The 26208-nt window shown below is 35.2% G+C and overlaps 1 protein-coding gene across 1 annotated transcript in view; it reads right to left on the minus strand.

Moving 5' to 3' along the window:
* Positions 1-25779, minus strand: part of LOC114652364 (uncharacterized) — a 105239-nt gene extending 79460 nt beyond the window's left edge. The window contains exons 1-2 of the mRNA XM_051932610.1: positions 25747-25779; positions 21079-21215 (exon numbers count right to left, since the gene is read on the minus strand). The gene's annotated coding sequence lies outside the window, so the exon portion shown is untranslated. The remainder of the gene's footprint in view (positions 1-21078; positions 21216-25746) is intronic.
* Positions 25780-26208: the final 429 nt, after the last annotated feature.

Raw genomic sequence — 26208 nt, forward strand, 5'->3', positions numbered from 1 at the left:
AATTCTGTGGTGGGTAATATACTGCCCCCTATTTTGCATACATTTTATTGAAGTAGTATACAATCTAAGACAAAAAAATAAAAATAACACCTAAGATGTACTTAAATTTTCAGATCTCCCGTTGTGTATTCATGTCTAACATTTTACTTCCTACTTCCTATACTTTACATTTATTTACAGAATATTTTATGCTGCCAAAAATTTGATTAAGTCTATATTCTGTCCAGACTGACTATTCTGCATTATTTGACATTCTACCTATTTTAATATAATCTGCTAACTTGACCAGCTTGTTATTTATATTCTTATTAAGACTATGTATATATTTGTATATGTCAAAAACAGTAACAGTGCTAACTATAAACCCTGATGAGCACCAATTCACTTGTTTTTATGGATTATTTATTTATTGCAGACTTTATGACACATTCCACTTTTTTAACACTGTTTGTTTTTAAATTTTAATAAAAGCACCAATGAACTTATGCACCTACCCCTTGCTGCTGCATGTTTGTCCTCATTTGCCCTGCTCTTCTCTTGGTTATGTTGTCAATGGTGATGGGTTCATGAGTCTTCTGAAGGCAATAAGAGCATGGAGCTGACCTGCACTATCACAGAGGATGACTGTTCTTGTCTTTGAGTGCACTCTTGGCATTTGCTACATGGTCCTTTGTTTCTGGTGGGGTATGCTGCTGCCTTCTTCAACTCACTGTTAGGCTCTTTGCTGTGCCTTTTGGAACTTAGAGTAGACAGTGAAGTTCCCTTCTTGAAGTACTGCTGATCATCAGACCTTTCAGATTGGGCTCAGTCACTGGCATAGAGCTTGACTTGACAGAGTGGATTTTAGAGCTAGTTTGAGGCATCCAGCTCCAAGGCAATATGGAGGTTAGCTTCCAGGCCAAAGAAAGTTTGTGGGCTTTTTGCTCAGCAGAGGGTGGGTGGCTTCTCACCCCAAAGAGTGTAGCTCATCAGCTTTCAGCTCACAAAAAGCACAGATTATAAGCCTTCAGCTTTCCCAAAGGGGCAGAAGAGCTGAATGCAGCTAGGATAGAAGGAAGGTGTAACCTCTGGTGGTTAGATCAAGGTCACTTGCAGTTACAAAACCAGTGCCTGCTTATAGGTGCCTTATTTTGTCCGTCACCCTACACTCTGACCTCCAAAGGTCATGTGAAAATAGTTTCCCCTTGGGGATTAACAAAGTATATCAAATCAAATCAAAAACCGATGTTCATCTGGGTACATTTTTGTCTGAAGGAGTTTCTGCAGTGGTTTCAACACAACTCTAATTTATACTTTTGTATCTGATGAAGTGTTGGTTGAGCTAGAGTTTAGTCATTAACTTAAGTGTTCGTTCAGGAATGCAGGTGGAGGGTGGGGTGCAGCTGAATTTTTGCATCCTGGTTAAATCTGCTGTCTTAACCGAGCTTGTGTGCCACTAAACCCTAGCAAAATGGGCAATGCCCACTTTTATTCTATACTTTCTTAATGTCCATGTTTAACTATTGCTATCATTAGCCCTACAGTTTACATCCTCCATTCCATTTCCTGAACCTAATTATTCTGTTACAGGGAAATAGGAAGCCACTTCCTATCCCAACATCTTTACATGCAAGTTAGGAATCCTTTTTATCTGGTGGATGCCTTACACACATGGCAGCCAGAACAACTCCTGATTCCTTGTTTTCCTGCTTTAGAGAAAGCAGGTTCTGAAAATGATTTTAAAATAACTTTTGTTTTTGGCACATCTTGCAATGATTGAATGAAACACTTTTTTAGTATCTTGAGAATATGTATAAAGTGGCATACCATAGTAAGTTTAATTTTACCGGATTCAATTTGGTTAGCAATTTTTATCAGGCAAGCATCTCATCTTGTCAATGATTACTGCCATACACCCAGTGCTGCATGTTTAAACCTCAACTGCTTGTGTCCCTAAACTGGAGGGGCTGAGTGGGGCAGGCAGGCGAGGGATATAATCTTAGCATCATGGAACAAATAGCGTGTTGAAGAAGATAACATACTGTAAGGTATTATTTTGCTGTGGTAGAGATAAAGATGGCAAATATGAATGTTGGAATCTCGCCTCAGAGGGAAAAAGCAGAGTGAACTATGTGAAAGATTCCAGTGAACTGCATACATTTAATGTATAAGTAGTTCAAAGGTAAAAAACGTTAATTTTTAAAACACCACTTAAATTATATTTTGAAAGGATGTGGTTGGATTTAAGTGTTTAAGCCATTGAGCTCAAGAGCTTCAATATGGTAGCATATACGCTGTTTAGTAGAGACTAAAGAAGAAAAAGGTGTAAGTAATCCAACAATGACAGCCTAGTCACAATGAAACTAATGCCGGGTTTTTTGTCATAGCAGTTTCAAAACCATGTGGGTTAAAGAGCAACATTGGTATGGAAAGCTGACTAATTTGTTATATCGCAAGCCAAAGCAATACTGGGGATGGGGGTAGAATCAGAATTGTTTAAGAACAGCTCCTGACCTTATGTTATTGTGTTGAACTCATGTCAGCAGTCTGCTTTGTGGCTTCTTTGTGGCCCATTGCCTATTATGTTTACTGAACTGCCATCTATAATTATTCAAAGTCCTGTAAGTGGCATAGTGGCTATGACTTTGGACTTTACAAGTCAATGTTATATGTTCTGCTTGTTTACATAATTATTGCATAACACTGACATATCAATTAACCTGCCTGTATATCGATAAATAATATTTGTAAACAAGTGCAAAGTACCTTGATTTTGTCAAGGAGTCTGCCAAATAGTACTAACAGTCAGTCATTGTCCAACCCGCTATATCCTAACACATGGTCACGGGGGTCTGCTGGAGCCAATCCCAGCCAGCACAGGGCGCAAGATAAGAACAAACCCTGGCAGGGCGCCAGCCCACTGCAGAGTAATAACAGTAAATAATAATAAAGAATGCTCTATCCATTTTCTGAATATGTTTTTTCCTTTTTATCTATCCAGAACATTTTCTGGCAGCACCAGGTACAATACAGGAACCAACCCTGGACAGTATGTATGTCAGAAAACAGTGCACCTGGAGGAAACAAATCCAAAAAACCAGGAAAACATTTAAATTGCATACAAACTGTGGCAGAAATTGAGGTCTCTGGAGTTGTGACGAAGCATGGTCAACCATTCCACAACTACCATTTAAGTTAACATCACTACTTCTGAAACTGTTGTCTTTATTACTGTTTCTCAGCAGTGCTTCCCAAGAAGCATTGTATTTAACTGGTTGTTTTAAAATGCTGGCACAACTGCTTAGTCCAATCCACCCCCCAACCCATGTTTATTTAGAAATTATTTCAGCTTCAGAATTTTAAATCTTCTGAGCCTATAACCTGCAACTGCAGGTCCTCCAACTTATAGGGAAAACTTGGGTGTTCGTGGCAAGATTGGCACTTCAGCCACCATGAAAAACCTTACACTGTTCCAGTGTGGTGGTGAGGTGTCACCTGTTGCTCTCGGGTCCCAATCTATTTTGTTTGCGCTATCAGCGTGTGCTCCCAACCTCTCTCTCTTGAGCAGAGACACAGTCTAGTCTTCATTACTCATGTAGCCCTTGAATCTCTTGAATCCACACCCCTCTTTTTTTCTTGAAATTCTGCCCAACTCCATGAGTTATTAAAACTCCTTGACCTCTATTTCAACAGCTTGATTTTTAACTCTGTCATTTGTTCGTCTTTACCATTATGATTTTGGTACCTTCACATGCCATAGAAGATTTTGGAGCTATCTTTAGTAACATCATACCTTCCCATACCACTTTGTTTACATGCATTTCTAGCCAGGGGCTTGGGAGAAATGAAAGTTCCTTATTGACTATCTTATCCTTTTAGTATCACACAGGGACAAACTACTAATAAAAACACAGGTGTATATTTTGAAAACTGAAGAAAAGGGCATATTGATCAATGTAGAGATCATGGTTTAGTTATTATCTTCATTCTTCCTGATTTCATTGATGTGAGGAGCACTCTGTAAGTAAACAAGGCATAGTTTACAAAGCATCAATTTTGAAAAGTAGTTCTGTGTGTTGGAAGGTAAAACATATCATTTGGGGACTTAAGCACATAGCTGCATAGCTTCATTTTAGAAAATAATTTACAGACAGTGCTTGTCACACCCTTCAACACTCTGGCATGACCTCATTTTCAGTATGGTGAGCTGTTGTGGTCTCTGAGCTTCAGAAAACCTACAGCTGTACTAAAATCTGAGAAGAAAAAAATAGGTATATTTTTAGAATAAAGAGTATTTCCTCCTCACACAGCTTATGGGAGGACCTTTTCTTCAGGAGACATTGTGAGGATGTAATCCTTGCATTCAATTTAGAGTTACTAGTTGATTTAATTGCATGTTTTTGGATTATGGGAGGAAATCCACATAAAGACAAAGTGAAAATGATGAACCACAGTCAAGAAACAAACCTAAGCAAAAAATGCATTACACACACCTAAACCATTCACAATCAGATAAAATATTGGCACTGTGAACTTTGAAGCCATGTTCAAGATGAGCAAATTTTCACACAACAGTTAGTAAGAATTCTCACAGTTTTTAAGAAGGAACCAAGTAGAACAGGCATCATTACCTGAACAAACACAACCTTTTTACTTTTTCACATTCTTGGTTAGTTATGTAAATCCTGTAGAACTCACTAGCTTATTCATGTTGTTGGCTTTTTGAAAATAGTCTGCTGTCTTATTGAAAAAAAATCATAATTGTTTACTTTCTAACTCTTTTCCCCTAATACCAGAAACTAGAACCAGACAGTTCCAACTTTTTTTTTCTGGTTGCAAGCAATAATGCTAAAGTATGTTACTTATTAAACATAGGGAACAGATATGTGAATGAAATATGCATATAGAAGATATGGATAAAGTTATAGTAGTCATTCTTTTTCCTCTTTTTGTACTCTTTATGTACTGTTCTGTGCTGTTCATCCCACTTGAAACTACTGTTTGCACAAAACAAAACTAATCCAAACAGCTAGTTTGAATCTTTAAATCAACATCCTGAGCAACAACATATCAGTTCCAGTATTGTCATTATCAAAATGACACAGGCTAAAACTACTCTTATAGAAGAGCACCTCGGCCTCTTTGAAGGCGCCAAGTGAACAGTAAAATTTTCATGGGTGGTTTCAGGCACCTTTGGACAAATGGAAAAATAAAGAAAAAAAAACCAAAAACAGACATATGAATTGCTTTAATTTAAATCCATCCTATTTGATGTCTAGAATCACTGCAGTAAATCTTCTTTGTCAGCTCTGAAATATGGTTGACTGCTGGATTAACTTGATTCAAGTTTCTCATGCCACTAAATGACACAAATAACTTGAACTCACTGTCTTGCTAAATTTTACTAAACCATTCTCTTTGAGAATCAATTGAACCTACTTCACTTAGTCACTTAATCCTGGCACCTTCCTCTATTTTACCAGTCTACTACTAGTGCCACATGAACCAACTGCCTTTCTCAAGGTGACAATGTTGCCATCACTATGTATCACTTGAAACTACTGATTTATTTAGTATACTTACGTGACATTTTCAAAAGTAATTTTAATTTACCACCTTTCTACCCAGGTTCAATGTGATAATTTCCATTTAATTCTCTGAATTGCTTAATCTCAACAATTTTTCAAGCACCACTTTGACATTTTATATTTTGATGTGGATGCATACTCTTATATTTATAGCTACAAGAGTAGAGTAGATTGCTGCATCTCTTGCATGGTAGTGGATTTTCAGATCATCGCAATGTTAACAGATGAATGAGATTCGGTTTAAAGGTCAAAATCACATTTTCTGTTTATTTTATCTCTTTGGAATCCACAATAGAATGAGCATCGTCAATTCCTATAAAGCAGTAAGCACATTCTGAATGAGCCTATTTGCAGGGGTAGGGTTATAGTCAGTAATGTAATGACTGGTAACAGTGCACTTGCACATTAACAGTAAGTAAAAATTTACAGAAGTATGAACAACATCATTGTAATTTTGTTAATTTCGTGTAAGTGTGCAAATTATAATGGAAAATTTGTATTTCTGTGATTGGTTTCATTGATGGCAAAGTTTTGGGGCATGGTAGGGTCTATTTGTAAGGGAAATCTACATTGATGACTAAAGAGTTGTTCATAGTACTAGTGTTGAGAGGAAAGGACTGCTGGGGACAGTATGCTTCACTTGTTAAAATGGCACCTCTAAGGTAATTACTCCGTGGATTCCCAAGTGAGAGAATTCAGGAATGACTGTTGAGATGAAAAGGCACTCCTAAGTTTGAAAGGGATATCTCTGAAAGTAGCCACTGGGTTGAGTCGAGAGGTGACTTAGGGCACAGGCTTAACTGTCAGCAAAGTAGAGATAAAGTGTTTGTGGCACTGTAGTTTTGGACAGTAGGCAATCCCTCTACTTAAGAGTCAATGACCAGGGCTTGTGTTGGTAGACTCCAGTAGAACATCTAAGGTATATCATGTTTGACAGTTTATACAATATATGAGCTTATATTTGTGTAATGTGGTTAATTAAAATAAATATTTTTGATACTCTTTGGTCTTTGGCTTTCTTCCAATTTAGGGTGGTACACATACATGGCCATGGTCATAGTCTATAAAAAAAACTGTGACTCAAATTTATGCCAAATCAGTCTTGAAGGTCTGTTTCATTTAAGAAAAATAAATTTTTGGGAAGCCTATTACTTTTATGACTTTAGGATAGAAGCATGGAGCTGCTGCCTGATATCATTATAAGACTGTGTCATTGCATAGGAGCAGTTCACGTACATACATTATTTCCAGGTATTCCATTTTACTTCCATACTCCAGAGCCTATTTGGCTCCTAATAATCTCTTTCTGTGTTTTAGTGTGTTTTGGGACACATTGGTATGCTTTCCATGGTTCATTTTACCTAAATCCTAGTGCTGTCCTGATGGACTCTAAATGTCTATGACACTGCAATGAAAAAAGTATACTTGAGTAAGTTAGAAAATGTAACAGGTGCATTCAGAAACTTAGTTAACTGATTTAAATACTGGAGTATTTTAAAATGTTTTTAGTTACTTTATCAAAGAGTCAGTCATTACATTTTTGTCTATTAAATATTTTTATAACAGTGAGTCATATTAAAAATAACAATGATAACAGAATGCACTTAAATGTGTTAGTAGACTACATTAAATATATAACACTTTACAGTATCGAATGAAGGACAAATGGGCTTGTGGTAGCTCAATAGCAGATTCCAATTCAAGGAATGTACAATGTGACATATTGTAGTTCAGATTTATTAAACATGACACTAATGAAACAAGTACCCAATGGAGAGTTAAAATGTCTGTTGAAGTGTCACACTGACTGAAGATGCTGATCCTGATCCAAAGATCTGGGTTTAAATCCTGGGTCAGTCATTGTCATTGTGGAGTGGGTATGTTTTGTCTCAGATATTTGGCTTCGTCCCTCATCTCAAGGACATGCTTTTTAAGTTGATTGGTGTTGTTCCCTCAACGGTTCCTGTTTGACTTAGTATGAGTATGCATGTGGTCTACAGTCTGTCATTACATTTGGTGTTAGTTCTTGCCTTGTACCAGAAGATGCCAGGATACGCCCCGACACCCTGTTAACTTGTTTTGGGGAAAGCCTGTTTCTAAATTGACAGTCACTGATTCATGTGCCTTTAGTGTTTGAGTGCTTCATCATGTGTACACTGTAACAATCAATTTCTTGATTTTGATGCATATGGGCATTGTTATTCCATAATACATTTATGTAAGAATAGTTCCTAAACTATCCCCCCGACTCATATGAATTCTGATAACATTTATTTAATAGAGTATGAGCTGAGTGTGCGTAATTGTACACACTAAAATCAGATGTATTGGCAATAAAAGCACCTTCTACACATTTAATACAGTCATAGTCTGGAATCTTATTTTATTTGGTGTACTTAATTTGTCAACACACAAAAAACCCTATGATGTCAAAATGAAATAAAAAATACCATACATAATTTTCAATAATAACTGTAAATAAAAAAAATAACTGCATAATAATTACTGCTATGATGGAAGGCATGGCTACATATTATAATCACTGTATTTTAATTACTTATAGTCGCAAATGCAAGTGGTGGCCAGTCAGCCATATTCTGGTTAAATTACCTTTTGTAATCAAAGACATTTTTTAATTGTCTGATATTTTATTTGGACAGATGACAGATATGCCATCTTCCTCTCTAAAAATTAGTTTTAAGCAAAGAATGAAGCCAGCACCAAATCAGTGTTTAAAAAGAGCAGACATTTTGTCTAAAATTAAATTTACTATCATTTAGTATCACATTAAATTTAGTATCATGAAATAGCTGAAATCCCCTTAAATCAAGCTTCCTTCATGCTGCCACCCCAGTGCTAAAAAAGCAGACCACAAATGTAGGCAAAGAAGGTGTAGCATTTGCATATTTTTGTCAGGTTTATTTTTTTATCCCATATTCAATCAGAGAATGTGCATTATTCTTTATTATATACAGAAAAAAACCTGTATGGACCTTCAGTGAACAGCAGTTTTTCTGTTCTGTCTTGAGTCGAGACAGATGACTGAAAACCAAACCACCTACTTCCCACCACCTCCACATGTCTCCCTGCCTTTTAGTCAGCTCAAAAGTCAACACTGTTACTTATATTTGAATGCCAACCTTGGTATTTTTGGTGGGAATAAATAAAAAGTTACACCTTGAAAAATTAGAGAGAAAAATATGTTGCTGTTCAGTTTAACCAGTAAGAGTTTCTCTTTACATGAACTTCGTCTTGCTGTTTTTGGAAAAAATTCTCACAATATTCCGAGAAGGGTAACTCACATTTTATTGGTATATTGCACAGGTTTAATTCTCTAATTCCTCTACACCACAGTGGAATTTCTGGTACTGTTTTCTGCATCTACAGTAGTTATCTCTGAAGGAGCTCCAAATTCTAAGACTCTGAGGGTGTAACGTGATATGGTTATACATGAATAAAAGACATATCTCAAAGGTTATGGCAACAGCTATAAAAACACATCAGATCTGGCACATGGTCAGTTGCAGACATCCAAATCACATTACAAGACTCTAGCCACCTTAACAAAAACTTCCCTAATTGCAATCAGACAGCACAGCAGTATCAAAGCTTCCACCAACAGGTTCAAAAACAGTGTGTGCCTTAAAGCAGTATGTATATTGACAGCTCAAAATCCAGATTATTTTAATTTTAATCCTTTATAACTGTGAATACTGGCTCATGCATGGTTGGATGTTGCTTTGATTCTGTATATTATTTGTTGTTTGTCACATTTTATGTTGTATGATTGCAATTTCCCTTTTATTATGTTATTTATAATCATATTCTTTAGTTTTGTTACTGTGGGAACAAATACACACAACAATTCCATAGTAACAGTTATATGTGACAGAGTTAAGTCTGAACTTGAGAAATTCTTAATATCTCCAATTATGCATTTTTTAAGTCCACATTTTCCTTTGCGGGGTTGTAACAAGCCTTAAGTCAGTTCTTTAAGCTGTAGACACAAGGTAGGAACCAACTGTGAAGATACTCAACACCTATACTCACTCATACTATGCTAATTAAACTATGATGGACATTTTTGGGATATGGGCAGATATCAAAGAAAATTCACATGGTCATGGAGCAGACTTCATACCAAAATCAGATGCAAGTCCCTAGAACTATTCTAATGTGCTGCTCTGTAAGCTTTATGGTTTACCTAATATTATATTTTGTCAAACCCACTGAATCCGGTTGAGGGTTTGGAACTCTGCAACCAGTTTGATGACATCAAGAGTAAGGCAGGAGCCAGCCCAAGTTCCAAACACATATCTACAGTCACATGAGGCAAATTTTGAATCACCAGTTAACCTATCATTCATTTTTGGGATTTGAAAGGAGAACGCAGGGCCTGTACGTTTTATTAAATAAGAAAACATTAACTAAAAAAATCAAAATCAAAACCGGTGTATAAACAAACATGTGGTTAACACAATACATTCCTGATCAATTTTATTTAGCATGATTAAAGATGAACACTATGCCAACACATCACACATGTTCAGCACAGTCAGTTGACAGGTGAATTAGTTAGGTGATTTGCTAGATAACGTAGTCAACCAACGACCCTTTAATGGCCTATGCATCCTTGAAGGTTCAATTCAGAAACACAACCACAAATGCATACTGTTAAACCAGTTTAAACTAAATGCTTTTTTACTGCAATACCGTAAATCACTCCACTTTTATTTTAATCAAAACTTTTGCAAGAGCATCTAGATGTTTGTTTTTCAAAGACATCTTCACACATTGAAAATGGACAATGGCCTAAACACAAATTATAGAAGAACACATTTATTCACAATGTGTTTTTATAGGAATGTATGTGTTTTTCAACATTTATTTAAGATGCACACCAAAACATTGACTTTAATCCATCCATCCATTATCCAACCCACTATATCCGAACACAGGGTCACGGGGGTCTGCTGGAGCCAATCCCAGCCAACACAGGGCGCAAGGCAGGAACAAATCCCAGGCAGGATGCCAGCCCACCACAGGGCACACACACACACACACACCTGGGACAATTTAGGATTGCCAATGCACCTAACCTGTATGTCATTGGACTGTGGGAGGAAACCCAAGCACCTGGAGGAAACCCACGCAGACACGGGGAGAAAATGCAAACTCCACGCAGGGAGAACCCGGGAAGCGAACCCAGGTCTCCTAACTGCGAGGCAGCAGCGCTACCCACTGAACCACAGTGCCGCCCTCTGGAAGTTATGTTTTGTTTAAATTTTTTTGTATGTCAGTCTGTGTTTCTCATATACTGAGTGCTCCACAGTATTGTTACCCAATCTTCTGTGATGCTATGTTTTAGAATTTTGGTCGTTTGTGTTAATGGTTATGGATAAGCAACTGTACAAAGATTATATGAACATGGAGTTTAGGTAAATTATTTTGGCTAGCAGAGGACAGAGTTGCATTATACAGCAGTTGAAGGGATGTCATAAAATACTGGAACCATTTTAGTAAGATGTGAGCATTCAGAAAATCCCAAAGTCTTTGAGACTAGCTGGAGGCAGTCATTTTAAAAATGTCTTGCACTTTTAATTTGTTTGTGTTTATGGGAATATAAATGGTAGGTAGTTGGTGCGGAGCAGCAGTGTACATCATTCACAGGTAAATTTAGGGTAAACCAAGTTAATTCATTTCCACTAACAAGTGCTGCATGGTCTACACTATTGCATATACAAGTAATTAAATATAAAGCTGTGCATTCAATGTAAGCCATAATGGTGAACTCACAATGAGACACTGACCAGTTGTTCATGACCACGGCACACTATATATACTGTGTACTCCCACCCAATTTACTCACCCTTCATAACTTAGAATAAAATCATCCCATTCTTGTCCCAAACCTATTATTTTAATTTCAACATTTCAAACCAGTGCCAGTCTGTACTGTCTCTTCACCTCACAAGAGGTGGGAAATATTTTTTATATTTTCATGAAACAGAAACAAAACCTCTCTGTGTTTCATCAATGACATTGTTTCACAAAATGTACTACTGCAATAAATAGTAGATCAAATAGCAGATGGCATGGTACGACATAGAATTCACACATGGATGAGCTCAGCAAATTTACCAAACAATCATGTGGTGACCTATTGCAGACATGTCTGTGGCTCAGTTTGGGTCACAACCCATAATTCATGAAACACTGCATTAGAAGGCCATGAAGTGTCTGATCCTGTCCTGACAACGTGTGCATAATTAGCAAAAACATACTGTATCATAGATTTGTATGAATTTACTTATAAAAAGATTTTTGATATTTTTCATAAGCTCAGCAAAAGCAAATAAAATAATTATTTTCAAATTGGACTAAATTTGTTAGAATAACAGTATGGTCAAGTAAAATTTGATGTAGACCATTTATCTTACTGATAAAGTACCTTTTGAAATATATACAGGGAAATCTAAAAGTTAAGTTTAATAGAGGAGCTTTGAAATATTAAATTGTATATTTTGCAGCTCCAATGAAGTGACTCACCTGATATTTGTATCTACAAGAAATTATATTCTACTTGCGCGGATATTTATTCAAAATACTTAAAAAATGTCTACGTATGTATTTATTGATGGATGAGAACTTTTTTTGTCTCCTGGCAAACAATTCATCATGAGCATAACGGGAGCTCACTCTGTCTGAGTGTTCATCAACACTAGTACACATTACACTGAAAAGCACAATGTGCTTGTGCTTTTGTCCAGGTTGGTGAGTGGTTATGGCCCATTCTGTGGATACAACGCCCCATCTGAAAAAAAAAAACCTACATGAGAATCTCAGGCCCCCACATCCTTGTTACCAGCTACTGCAATAACAAATTTAGTCTAGTAATGTCTTTGTTGTGAATACTTCTGTCTCTGGTGCACACACCTACCATCTGCTGTTTCTGGGAAACATTAATATTTTTAAAGGAACGCAAACTGAAAAAGAGCTGGACGTGTTTCATGTTTGAGAGCATTGTCATTGTATGAATACCTAATGATTATTACGAATGTAATGAGCAGTTTAAAAGTATGGCCACCATATGTTTCTCTATATATCTGTTATTTTTTAAGTTTCATGTGGTTTCATACAGTGTTTAATTTTTTCTCTCTACATCTTCACTTCCTCTTTATTTGCTTTTACTCAGCTCAAATGGAGATGTCACCTAAAACTCACATGCCAATTGTTTGTCTTGCTCCAGTTCCAGGTCGTTGGTGCTAGAGTCCATCCCAACAGATTCAAGCAAAGCAGTCAGAGAAAATACACCCTGATGCACAGACTGTGTAAATGACAGGACAAAACTAAAGATAAAAATATTACATAACCATGAATAGTGTATGCAAAGAGATAACTTTCAGGATATTTAGAAGTTTAACTATCATGGGGATTTAAAAAATAAAAGGAAGACAAATGATCATCTTGTACCATACAAGCAAGGAAGTAAATGTTAAAAAAGTGTTCACCTCTAGAAAAAATGAGGAAGCTAAATCCACTAGTTGATTGATCAGTGTACTTTTTAAATTAGTTTTCAGGATTGCCAGCACACAGTGGTAATGATCATACTATATATTATTGTAGTGAGGGGTATATACAGTATATTATATACATAAGAGATATTATGATAATCTATCTCAGTATAGCTTGACGTAATCAAAAGCAAACAGAAAAAGCTGATATATGGATTACAGCATTTCAGTAACCAAATATCCCACAACAATGCAGAGCATCTGCCAATATGTTCTACTAAAATACATTCATCCATTTTCTGAATTTTTACTGTCCATTAAAGGGTTGTGGGGAGCAAAACATTACCCAAGCTGTATCGGTCACAAGGTATCAATAGACCCTAGGCTGGACATCAGTCCAGGGTATTGCACATACTGTTTCATAAGCCTGCACCGAATGATTTTGGCCCATTTCTAAAGGCACCAGTAAAAATATTCAAGTATTCAAGTATTCAAGCCCAGGGATCGTTTATGGCCACAGAGAGTCAGGACCTCAGTTTTATGTCTTATTCGAAGGACAATGCCACCTCTTCCAGCAGCAACCCAAGCTTTTCCTAGATGGTCTCCTATCCAAGTACTGTCTGGGTCCAAATATGCTTAGGTTCAGGGAGAGTGCCTGTTCTGAAGTGTATGTTGTCTGCCTACTGGCAAAGGGACACTGCAGCATCTCTGTTTGACTAAACCTATAATGTAAAGATTTAACTTCACAGGTGTCAACAACACATAACACTCTTCATATGTTATAAGCAATTCAAGATGTTAATATTTATAAACTTTAAAGAGACTACATAACAGTATAGAAGCTTCACAATATTCTGTGTTAAAATTGTGAATAATAACAGGTATAACAGGTGAATTTGTTCACATTTTGAATAATACATGCTTTTCTGCTATTCAAAACTCAATTAATTAGTGCTGATAGTGTTGCTGAAGCGAGATCCCTAGGGTTAAATGTGTCACTTTGTTTCACTTTAACCTGAATTCTGAGTTATATTGGTTAACTTAATATAGTTGTATGTGAAATAGGGCACCCTCTTAAGCCATCCCTAAGCAAAATAAATTCCAAAGTGATCAAATTTACAAAATGTTTGTCTTTTTTGGCAAAAACAGACTTCATAAGAAAGGAAATTAACATACGTAGTATTGGAGTACAAGACAAATGGAAGAAAGCAAAATTCTTATGTCTGGGTCTTGAACCCCTGTCTATAATGTGGGTTGTCTTGTCCATATACCCATTTATTTTTCAAATAATACCACCAATCTCCCACCATCCATACCTCTCTATTTAGCTAGAACCTCTGGCCTCTTCTCCACCCTCCAGTAGATGGATGGGCTCTTTAAGCTGTAGCAAGGAGCTACATCTTGGGGTTAGGTCCATAATCCCACTGTCAGCCCAAGGTGTTCCTGCAGTCCTCAGCCATCAAATGTACCCAAAGTATTAGGTAATCACCCCAGGTAACCTCACCACTTTAACACATATCAGGTCAGCCATAATATGCTGCATCTCCCTTCCTCCAACTGTCAGACTGAGGATCTTAAGTGTAAAAATTAAAAATGTCACAGTTTAATATCTCTGTCTCTGTGCTGCTGATGTATTTACTGCCTAGGGACTTTTCACAAACCCAAGAGCTACAATTTCTGGTACAGCTGCATCTTTTGCCTGTGTCAGAGCTAACTGTCTCATTCTTGTCATGATCCACTGTTACAACAAATCTGTTGCTTGCAGTGCTAGTCCTTACATTCCAATATACAGCCTGAAACTGTGTGGGTATACCTTGTAAAGCTTTAACACAGGAGACTGGAAAAGCAACTGATTACATCTGGAATGGACAAAATGTTTATTGAGGAACCAAGAGCTATTAAGACCATTTGTTTAATGAATTCCCTCCTCTCTCTTTTATTACTGTTTCAGTCATCAACTCAGTCACTGACCCAAGGTGTTTCATGGTCTCATCCTTGTCACCAGTTTAACCCTCTCACTGCTAAGTGTATATAAAGTAAAATCACTTTCAAATCCCAAATACTCATTTGTTTACTCCAAAACAGATAGTTGAGACATCCCAAATATCACGTTTGATCTTACAGACAGTAAGTTGAATGCTGAAATCTTCTGTGGAAAATCTCTTTTCATCTTTTAATTAATGATCATCTAATTTATCCATAATCAATGTACAAGTGAGAGTGAAAAGATTAATAAAACAAGTGGATGTATGTATATATTTGTGTGACGTCAAGGCCTGCAGTTATCTGAAACCTCCATTCCTCTTCCATAAACTGAATAAGATATTTCTGTGAAAAGGTTAACATCATTGTCACACTAGAAAACAGGTGAGTGCATTCGATATCACAGTATCATGAGTTAGTGAGGAGATGTGTCAATGTGCAAAAGGAAAATGTCGGTAAAAGTTATTTCCATGCTGAAAAATTAAAAAGAAAGTGCTTTAGTTGTTAAGCCTGCATCAGGTGTCTGTAGAAGACTAAACCTGAAGAAAGGTAAAACATTAAACATTGTGTCTCTAGTTTTCTGTGTAAATTTTTTAGTGTGAGCCTTTAGCTATTGTTCCAATTTCGTGAGTGCGTTCAAGAATACTGAAGCCACTTTTCTCCATCTCTTTTGATTTCTACCACATAGGTCCTATTAGGACTAAAGTCTTAAGTCAGAACTCAGGCAGGTTAGGCCACTGAGAGTATCCTATACAATAGGCTAGCATATTGTTTACAGTTGGTCTCTGCCATGTGCCTGGGATAGACTTTGGCTCTCTGTTACCCTGGAAAACTTCATATATCTTAAGTTATTGTGACAGCCAAAAATGATGTCTATCAGATATTCGGACAATCTGGTATGTAGCTAACAAAGCAAGTTCAGTTGACTGTATAGTTTCCATTTGTCAAATAAAATGCATGAAATTATTCAAAGAATTACATCTTCTCTGAAATCAAATTTTACTATTTGTTTTTTATTTTTTAATGAGCCATCATTAAAACATGCATAAAAATTCCTTAGCCCTCTTCAAATGCAAGTCTGTAAAATTAAACCCTCTAGAAAACTGACCTCTGCGGTGGGCTGGTGCCCTGCCCGGGGTTTGTTTCCTACCTTGTGTCCTGTGTTGGCTAGAATTGGCTCCTGCAGACCCCTGTGACCCTGTAGTTAGGATATAGTGGGTTGGAAAATGGATGGATGGATGGATGGAAAATTGACTATTACTGCCTGGACTATACAGTGTCAATCAGTACTTTCAGATAATGTAAAAGAATGGGGGAAGAATTTCATATTCAATCGAGTGTTTTGCTGCTTTTATGCTTCTGTGATTTTATATGATTTGGAAACATTTTAAAGTTGTATTTACTGGGTCAAAGCTCTATTAAACTAATATTGACAAGATTACATGTTGTTGATTTTTTAAATCACCTTCGGAGTTAATTTTCCCTAACCTGTAGGTAATGTTGAGTATTGGGGCAGAGTGGTGGCTCTGAGGCTAAGGATCTGTGCTGGTATCCCGAAGGTTGCCGGTTTGAATCCCTGTCACTGCCAAAAAGAGATCCTACTCTGCTGGGCCCTTGAGCAAGGCCCTTAACCTTCAATTGCTCCAGGGGCACTGTACAATGGCTGACCCTGCACTCTGACCCCAAGGGGTATGTGAAAACTAACAAATTAATAATAAAAGAAATTGTATAAGGCGAAATAAAAAACAACAACAAAAAAAAAAGAGTGGCACTCTATGGTAGATATATAAACATTCCAATGCTTACAACTGACTTACATGTTGTTAGGGAGTATCAGTGAATTAGTTGTTTTATATAGTGCCATCCCAGCAAACTCTATCATAAAGTACTATACAAACAACTCAAAACAACTAAAGTAAAACAAGACAGTATTTTCAATCTTTGCAGAATTACTAATTTGTGCAGTAATTCAGACAGAAAGTAAATGGTAGGGAAAAAGAAAATGTATGGAAAGAACCTGCAGATGTTCTGGTATCACATTAGGATATTAGAATAGGGTACATGGAAGTTGACTGACAGAAATAATCTATTGAAAAAATGTCTATTAAAAGTGTTTTGAGATACTTAAGGCTTTAATTGAACTAAACCAAGCTATATACATAATGATATACTGTATTTTGTACTTTTCTTCAGCCCATTAAATGATATTTGCTTAATCCAATACAGTGTCATTGGGTGACTGATCCTTTTCCCAGAAGTTTCAGGTTCATGGAACCAACACTAAGTGGTGCGTGAAAACATCACATAGCGTATTCCATGCACCATTTTATGTATTCATGTGGGGGGAGGAGACAGATCTGAGTGTTAAATTGATAACCTGGGTAAACCCAGAAAATGTCTATTAAACCAGTGATGATGGTCATGATGATTATTTTTTTTAATCAAAATCAACAAGTATAAGAAGTAAAATTATTTCAAATTTAAGAATAAAGAAATCAAAGAGAGCCCAGTCCCAGAAATATTGTTCCCTAGCCCTTCATTCCTATCCAAACCCTATGAAAAAACATGAAGAAAGGGAATTGCCACTGCCAGAACAGCCACAGGAGATGGTGACAAAATCATTTTATTATTTATTGGTTTTTGATATATTTTTTCAAATAGCTATACAATATCATTCTGCTTCATATTAAAAAATCAGTGTTCCATGTACCAAATCTTAACCTATTTAGTAGATCTAAATCTATATAAACATTTCACTGTTTTTCATGTCCTAAACAAATTGCTCTGTATGATATTTATTTGATATTTATTTATTTGATGGGTTATTTGATTCTTGTTCGTGTATTAAGTACAATTTATTCCCTTTTTCTATAATTGTCAGTAAACAGTTTTGTTATACACTCCATAATATATTGCTCTTAATATAAAAGATGTTATGTTTAATATTTCTTATTACAGTGCTTCTCAAAGTCAATCTTCAGGGCCCCATATGGCCGCAGGTGTTTGTTTCAACCAGCTTCACAAATTTAATTAGCTGATATTTTTTCTCTTGTCTTATTTTACATTCAGAAAAGCACAACAGTGTGATTTGCACATTTATATGACTTTTAGAATTATCTATATTTTTGCCACAGTTTTAAATGTTTAATGCTCTGCTCTTTTGTTGTTTTTGTATTAATTTGTCTCGTAGTTTGCTCCCTTCAATTTCTCCCAGTAAAGACAAATCATGTGCAGACACCCGGGCAAACAACACAGAAAGCTAACATGCTGCATCGTAGAAACCAAGTTAAAAAAATGCTGAATTATCACCAAAATTATCATACAAAAATTCTTGGTACATTCTAATAAAAATTACCAAACTTAGTTTTTAATTTCTACATTGACCCCAAACAAAGAAACAGAGATATAACAGTTTGCTAAATTAGAATAAGAGTCCAATTAAAAAGAGTTATTTTTGAGAAGCAATGCCTTGGTATAATACATGCTCATGTCAGTTCATTGCATTGTTTTATGCATGGTACCATTTTCCACTTGTGAAGCTTTTTTCTCTTCTGCCTTTTTAAATTGTTATTCTGCTTATGGTTTTGGAGCTATGGACTTGAAACTTTCTAGTTAATTAGGTTAACCAATTGGCTCTTAAAATTAGAAAATAATTTTATCCAGCTAGCATTTTCCATTTAAATGTTGAGTGAGTCCAATTGAAATCTATGGTTTATTTCTTTATTTGTGTGTTTTTTATCTTTTTGCAGCATTCAGACTTCAAAAGTATCCAATGATTCTTAATGTAATTGATAAAAACCTTTTCAGTATAAAACCAAGTGCAAATAATTCCATGAACTGCTATTTATTTATTTCTGAGCTGGAAGTGTACTGGTTTCACTGGCCATGACTTCACTTTTTAACTAAGAACTAAGTTTCTGTCAGTCCAAAAAAGCTAATAAACATTTTGTATTTTGGGACATACTGGATTAAAATATTAGAAACTATAAATAGTCACTGTAGGTTTTGGCTGTGTGAAAGAGCAAGATTAAACTCATCAACTCTGTTATACTGTGACCTGAAAGGTATCATTTTTGGCAAAATTTCTAGGTCAATTAGGTATGCCATTAGCAGCTCAGATATATGTATCATTAGATCTTTCATACAATCCTTCATTAAGAAAGTGTTAAAGCAAATACAGTAACCCCTAACGCTTCAGTGTTAAATCATTATACAGTAGTCTCCAAAATATCTAAGGGAATATTTGCACTTTTGACTTTAACATTTGTTTATTCATTTTTATGTTCATTGATATGCTTTATTCTTTTTATTTTACTCCCTTTTAGTTTGCATAGTTACACAAATTTTTTTAGGTTTAAAGGCATGACATAAACATAGATTTCACATTATAACAATGTATTTTGCAGTTTTAAACAAGATTCATAATGTACAAGATAATTATGTGTCCATTTACAAGCTCAACAACATGTACATTTTTTGGGCTATGTATTCATTTAAACAAGTTTATCCACATACTAAACATGAAGGTGAAATTTTCATATTTTTTTTACTTTTTTTTTTTTAATTAATTAATGTATTTTTTTAGAAAAAGCTATTTTATCTGAACACTTGCATCAGTCCAAAAAATGCTGGCTAAATTATGCGGAGCACAAAGTCACCAATCCCAGAAAGTTTGAGCGCATTCTGAAAACAGTGGGGTAAATTTTTATTGACAGGAAATTTGTTTGATATTTTGTGTTTATTCAATTGTGTTTTAGCTTTGCACCCAGTTGTGCAGGGATGGAATAGTTTTGTGGGTGAAGTGATATACAATAGGGAGTGTTTACACCTGACAAATGATGGAAAAACCCTGAAGCTTTCACTTTACGTAAACTTTTCTTGCTTTATATTTATTCAAGTGTGTGTTCAGACCAAAGTGTGTGTGTGTGTGTGTATTTATTTATTTAATAAATTTCTTATCTACCTATTTATGTATTTTGTTTATTTATAAAGCTTCTGTAAAAAGCCAAAATTCCCCCTGAGGACAAAATATAGTTCTATCGAGAAATACAGTGTAGCTAAACCTCTTGTTGCACCACATCAATCTATAACATGTTTTCATTATAGCTCTTTCTCAGTTTAGAGCCCAATGTCTTTTCGTATAGTGATAAAATGTGATTGGTTACTTTAAAAAGTGTAACCTCGCCTGATATGCTGTGACAAAAAGTGGCTGCAAGCTGACTCTTGTTAATGCAAAGTCATATAAACAACTTGGATGCATCTGGCAATTTTTGGTTTGTCTTTGATGCATTGAACATAGCACATTGGCAAATTAATGAAGACACCTGGTACCATAGGCATCGGCAATGTTTTCCATTGGTTTCTACCCGCAGTCTTGTTTTGTAATCAACCAAGCAACTCCTTTAAGAACTGACATTGTGCCTGTGATATTTCAATAAGGAATAGAAAGGTAAGGGTGAGTCCTACATTTCAATGTAGCACATTCACCTCATGTCTGTATGAGTTTTTCTCTCACATTCCCAAGACATTTATTTTAAGTTAACTGGCAATTCCAAAGTAACCCTATGTGACCATATGTGTGTAAGAGTGTGTCCTGCAATGGGCTGGTACCTTATCTAGGGCTGGTTTCTACCTTGTGCCCAAAGCACCCAGGGTAATCTCCAAGCCTCCTCTGACCCCAAAATAGATTAAATACATTTGAGATTGTTATGAGTATGTAGCCATTGACTTAAAGTATACTAATAATTTTTCATTGCTTAGTTGTTTCTAATGCTAGCAGGCTTATTCTTAACATTTGGAAATATGAGTGCTGAGGAAAGATTGTGGTGTAAATTAAACCATTGTCCTTCACTCACACTCTCATGAATTGTTTCTTTTTCTACCTGCCTCTCCTTTCATTGCTTGAGTGGCTCCCATGCACCAACACTGTACTAGAGAAAGTTTACAAATTTAAATACTACAATCCTAACACCACACAAAATGATATTAATCTCGCCTGTGCTGGTAGGGCTTACCTTGATGTCACAGTCTCTTGCACCTTCACTGAGGTGACTGCTCACTTGCCTTGTTTTTTCCCACTTGTGTGTTCATACATGTTCATAGCACTGTCCATTTTCCTTAACCAATTTAAATCAGTAAGGTTTGGAGGAACCTGGAGAGTAAAAAAAAAAGCCAGTGCTGGATGCAAGGTGCATTTGTGCACATACTACACTCAGTAAAGATGATTAAAGATCCATTAAAGTTAATATTATGTCATTTGAGTGTTGAAGAAAAACAAAGGGTAACAAACAAAAGTTGATCTGCTTTACATTAAGAATGATGTTTCAAAGCTGTTTATCACAGTGCTACTTAAATGACACACAACTGAGGAAGATTAGAGTTTGTTATTTCTTTCTATATGGACGCTTTTCCTTTTCCAACTTTAAACAATCCTCTCTGCTGGGTTATTTATATAAGCTATATAGTGTCTTTCTCACTTTTTTTTTACACCACCCATTCCATGATCTTTTATTTTTAAAATATTATTAATATTAATAATATTAACTTTGCACATCCAGATTTGCTAGTCTCAGATGCCTAATGTTCACTTCAACTTTTATTCAGATAAATTAAAGCTCTTCTTCAAATGTAGTATTAATGTAATACCAGTTAATCCTGAATAGGGTCTTGGGGGGAAAAGGTTGGACACTTTTAGTGTGTAAATATATGACATTTGTGCATATTTTCAAGTCATCAGCTGTACATGTTTCTTTTGCATGTGTGTATACCATTATTAGTTAATTAACTTCTATTTGTTTCAAGCAGTAGAAAATGCCATTATAACAGGCATTATCACACACAGAAAATTGAAAAAGCAGGACAAGAAATGAAATAAACAGATACCTGTTTATGCCCTTGCAGCAACTAATACCCGAATACATTGCAGATGGTAGGCAATGGTAGGCATAATCAGAACAGTAGTGCTGGCATCAGTATAGCAGTTTTGAATAGGTCTGTTTTAAAAGAATTACAGGAGGAGCAGACTTCAAATGGAAGTGAGAGAATATGTAGGTTTGTAGACTCAATTATGGTCAACAGATTGACTTTAAGTAAATATAAATAAATGCTGCCTATGTTTCTTTGTAAATTGATTAAATGGCATAATAGATTGTATTCTCCCCTATCAGGATTTCAGACTCGCTTTCATTTGCGACTAGTTCTTTTTACATGTTCTGTATGCTCACACTAAGTATGCACAACGTTCTTCTCAGAATGTTCTCCAAACTGTCACAGGGTATGTGCTTTGCCACTAACTGGGATCCCATCCAGGACTGATTCCAAACTTTTTCCTAATCCCCCTGGAATAGGTTTTGATTTTGCATGACCATGCCTGTAAGAAAATAGGAACTGAAATTCGATAGACAAATGGATCTTGTATAATGTTATTTTACGTATACACGTTTTGCTGTCACAATAACTTTTTAACTTTTTGTAAAAGTGCAACTATTGCCTTTCCATTAATGAAGTCAGTTTTTGTGGTGTTAATTATACTGTATATTAGTCTATACCATATAGGCTGTTGCTGCTGCCTCATATCTTTGTATTTTTGAGTTTGAATCCTAGCCCGGTCACTGTCTGCCTGAAGTTTGCACATTTTCTCTGTATCTGTGTGTTTTGTCTCCCACATCGTCAAGCCATGTATGTTAGAAAGATTGGCGACTCAAGAATTGCCTGGGGTGACTAAGTCGGGGTGTATGAGTGAGCGTGTCAAATGTTCTTTTCCTGCATTGCACATGGCATTGTCAGGATGTACTTCAGCCTTCATGATTCAGTGTTTAAATAAGCAGAATTGGAGAGTTTTATTTCTTAATTTTTAGTGCAAAAATAGTTTGACCTATTTAAAAGCATATCAGAATAAGGTAAAATTGCTTTAAGGAAATATATTGACATGAGCCTAAGAAACACAACATGAGAGTTTACTGGCTAATTCACAATTCAAATCTGCAATTGAAACTATTTCGGCTTGTTTATCCAATACTGTACATGAAATAGACAAAAATTAAGCAAATAAATGACAACATAAATTAACACTAATTTCAGAAAACATTAAATATGTGCCTCTAGTTTCTGAAATAGTTCAGATATCTGAAGAAAATTATTACATTTAAATTTTTAATAAAAACATTTTGAAAAAATTCATTTGCAAAAGAGTGACAGATCTTTGATCTTAAAATTAAATTTATCTGCAGTTATAAAGATGAAAATTAAGTATAACATGCTAATGTTTATCCTGGAAAATATGTCTACATTTTATTTTTAGAAATTAGTAAAGTTAGGCTATAAAGGCCTTTGTATACATAATATGTATTTCCCAAGCACATACATAGGAAATTACTTGGGCCAACTAAGCATTTATTAATCTTTACAAAAGAGTTCAAACTTTAGTAATAAATATTTCAAATGCCGCCTTTCACAAAAATTATCTAATGAAAGTTACTGAAGAGCTTATCAGTTAATGCAGTAATAGTTAAACACAAAATGAATATATAATATTTTATAATCTCATATATAGTAATTGTCATTTGCTTTTCATTGTGTCCATATTTTTCGATACTGAACATAAACAATGTGGGTAATTTATAAACCAGGAAGTTGTATACTTGGCCACAGTTTTTTTGGTTTAACATACCTTGGGTTATAAAGTATATATGTTCAACAGACATGCTGGTAATATAGAAAGTAAAACAAAAAAGTAATAAAAATCCAATCAGGTATTTCGAGTTTCTGTTGTGCACAATATTAATCTTATAAAGTCTCTAATCATACATAAATCATACTGATCTACTGTATATAAACAGAACAGTTGTCTGGGGAATGCACTAGTCACTGTGCTCTTATATCTTGAGTCTTCTCAGCAAAAAAAGGGAAAGGATTTAATTTTCGATCATGTGGTAAAAAGTATTTTTTGTGTTTACTGATATAGAGAATTGGTCCTTTTTTCAACACAAATGTGTATGTACATACAGTATACATTAATATCCTTTCATTTTAAAATCATGTTGTCCAGTTCAGGTTAACAGGTAGCACATGTTTCACTCAAAATCTTTTTTAGTAAGTTAAGGTGCAAACGTAGCTATATTTTGTACACACAAAAATTTAGACACAACTGTTATATTGCTAAAGTGATCAGTACTAAAGTTATTCTTAATATTATTGGAATAAAATTAAGTGGAATTTAAAAGGGTATATTAAGACTTGGAAAAAAAGAAATAATCAAATCAAAATTTGCGTAATGTTCAAATTAAATGTCATTATTATATATGAGATAGTTCTTTCTTTACATGTTACTTTGAAATTCAGTCAATAATCATATAATTCTTAAGGTATTATAAAGAAATTCAGACCAAAAAAAGACCATCTTAGGCAGGGCATTTTTATGTGATCTGCAAAAGTACTTTTAACTATTTTTTTAAATCTGAAGTATCACTTTTGAAAAGGCCTTTAAAAACCCAGGTTACAACAAAATAATGTAATTAAAAGGTATGTGCCGTATTTTATTTGTATTTGTCACCATGCCATTCTTGAAAAACAAATTAAAAATTTCCATGTCTGGCAATCTAGGCCTACTCGATTACTAGAGTGTTTCCTGGTTTCACCATGAATTAAAGGAAGTAGACGGCATGCAGTGTTGCCATTTAAAAATATTGTAAAACAACAGCACACATACATCACCACTGGATGCTTCAAACAAATCATGTGGGGTTCACTTTAGAATACACTTTACTTATCAGAGAATTAAGAGGGAAAGGTTGTTCTAGCTGCTTTTTTGGGTGGTACTTCCTAGACTTTAATTATAAACAGTAAATAACATATTATTTATACTTATTTACTATTCTTATAATTGCAAAATACATTTCATACTAACACACTGATCTATAGTTATTTAAAACAGCGATTTCTTTAGAAAAATATGACCTTGATTAACTTTTAAGATATTGAACTATGAAACAAGTAGTGCAACTTACTCGTTACGATTTGCAGAACAATATCATCAAAAATACTATAATGGTTTGTAGTGATTATGTGTCATCGCCCACTGGGATTTTGTTAAGGGAATCGCTGAGGTATTTTAGACAGTTTTATTCATTGTCATATAGTGTCCAGTACAGATTAAGCTTAAATGTATAAACAACAGCTGTCTTTTAAAAATTAATAAATACATAATAAATTAACAATATATGATAATCTTCATTGAGAGTATTTTATCTCGTTTCACTTATAAAATGATAATGTAAAAATGTAAATAAATTAATATTTCATTTCAGAACTATAGCTAGTTTACAAAAGAATTTTTTTTACTATTTAGTAACTCGCATGCTAAGCTTTTGAAAGAACTTTGTGTAAAATATTAGCAAATGTGTGGTGCTTCTACTGCTACGCCTTAAAGTTGATAAACACTTGGAAGAGAGTGATACAGGCTGGAAAGGCACCACAGGTAAGAGATAACATTTCAAAAGGTGTAAATAATGGCTAAGTAGTCTGTCTGGCTAAAACAGAGGAGAGCCTGGAACGCACAGTTCACCTTCCCTTTTTAAGATCTGTGAAAGAGCAGAAGGGGCCCTCTAAGCCATGTCTTGTTTTAGTAGAAGGATCACAAAAAATTGCCTGATTTAGCTATTTATGAAATAAAGCAAACAACCTACCTTGGAGCAGAGACAGATGGAAGCACCTTCAAAAGCAAGTGTCTGAGTAGGCGAGGGAAAACGTTCTAGTTAAATCCAAATGAGCCAATCAGCTTTGAGGTATGCTGGCCCAGTATGACTGTCTTTTGTAGTGCTGTGTCTTGGTAGCAAGAAGCTGATCAATTCTCTGTTTCTTAACCAAGCTTAGTCAAAGGAGAGTGTTAAAGCCTACAACTTTCAGTTTTACAAGAGCAGTTTTTGGTTCTTTCTTATTGTGCTTTTCAGGTGATAAGGCACTTTATTCTGCAATTATCTACAGTATATTTTACGATGTGCCCAGAGATAGAGGAACAAATATTATTAAAAACTGAATAAACTACAAGTTTTTTGCCATCTCTATGAATGGCAGTATGACCAAGTGAGCTCATTTTACCATAATAAAATAAAGCTTGTCCTCTCATTTCAACTCCGTGTACTGGGCAT

Source organism: Erpetoichthys calabaricus, chromosome 1 (assembly GCF_900747795.2).
Source record: "Erpetoichthys calabaricus chromosome 1, fErpCal1.3, whole genome shotgun sequence".
NCBI lineage: Eukaryota > Metazoa > Chordata > Cladistia > Polypteriformes > Polypteridae > Erpetoichthys > Erpetoichthys calabaricus.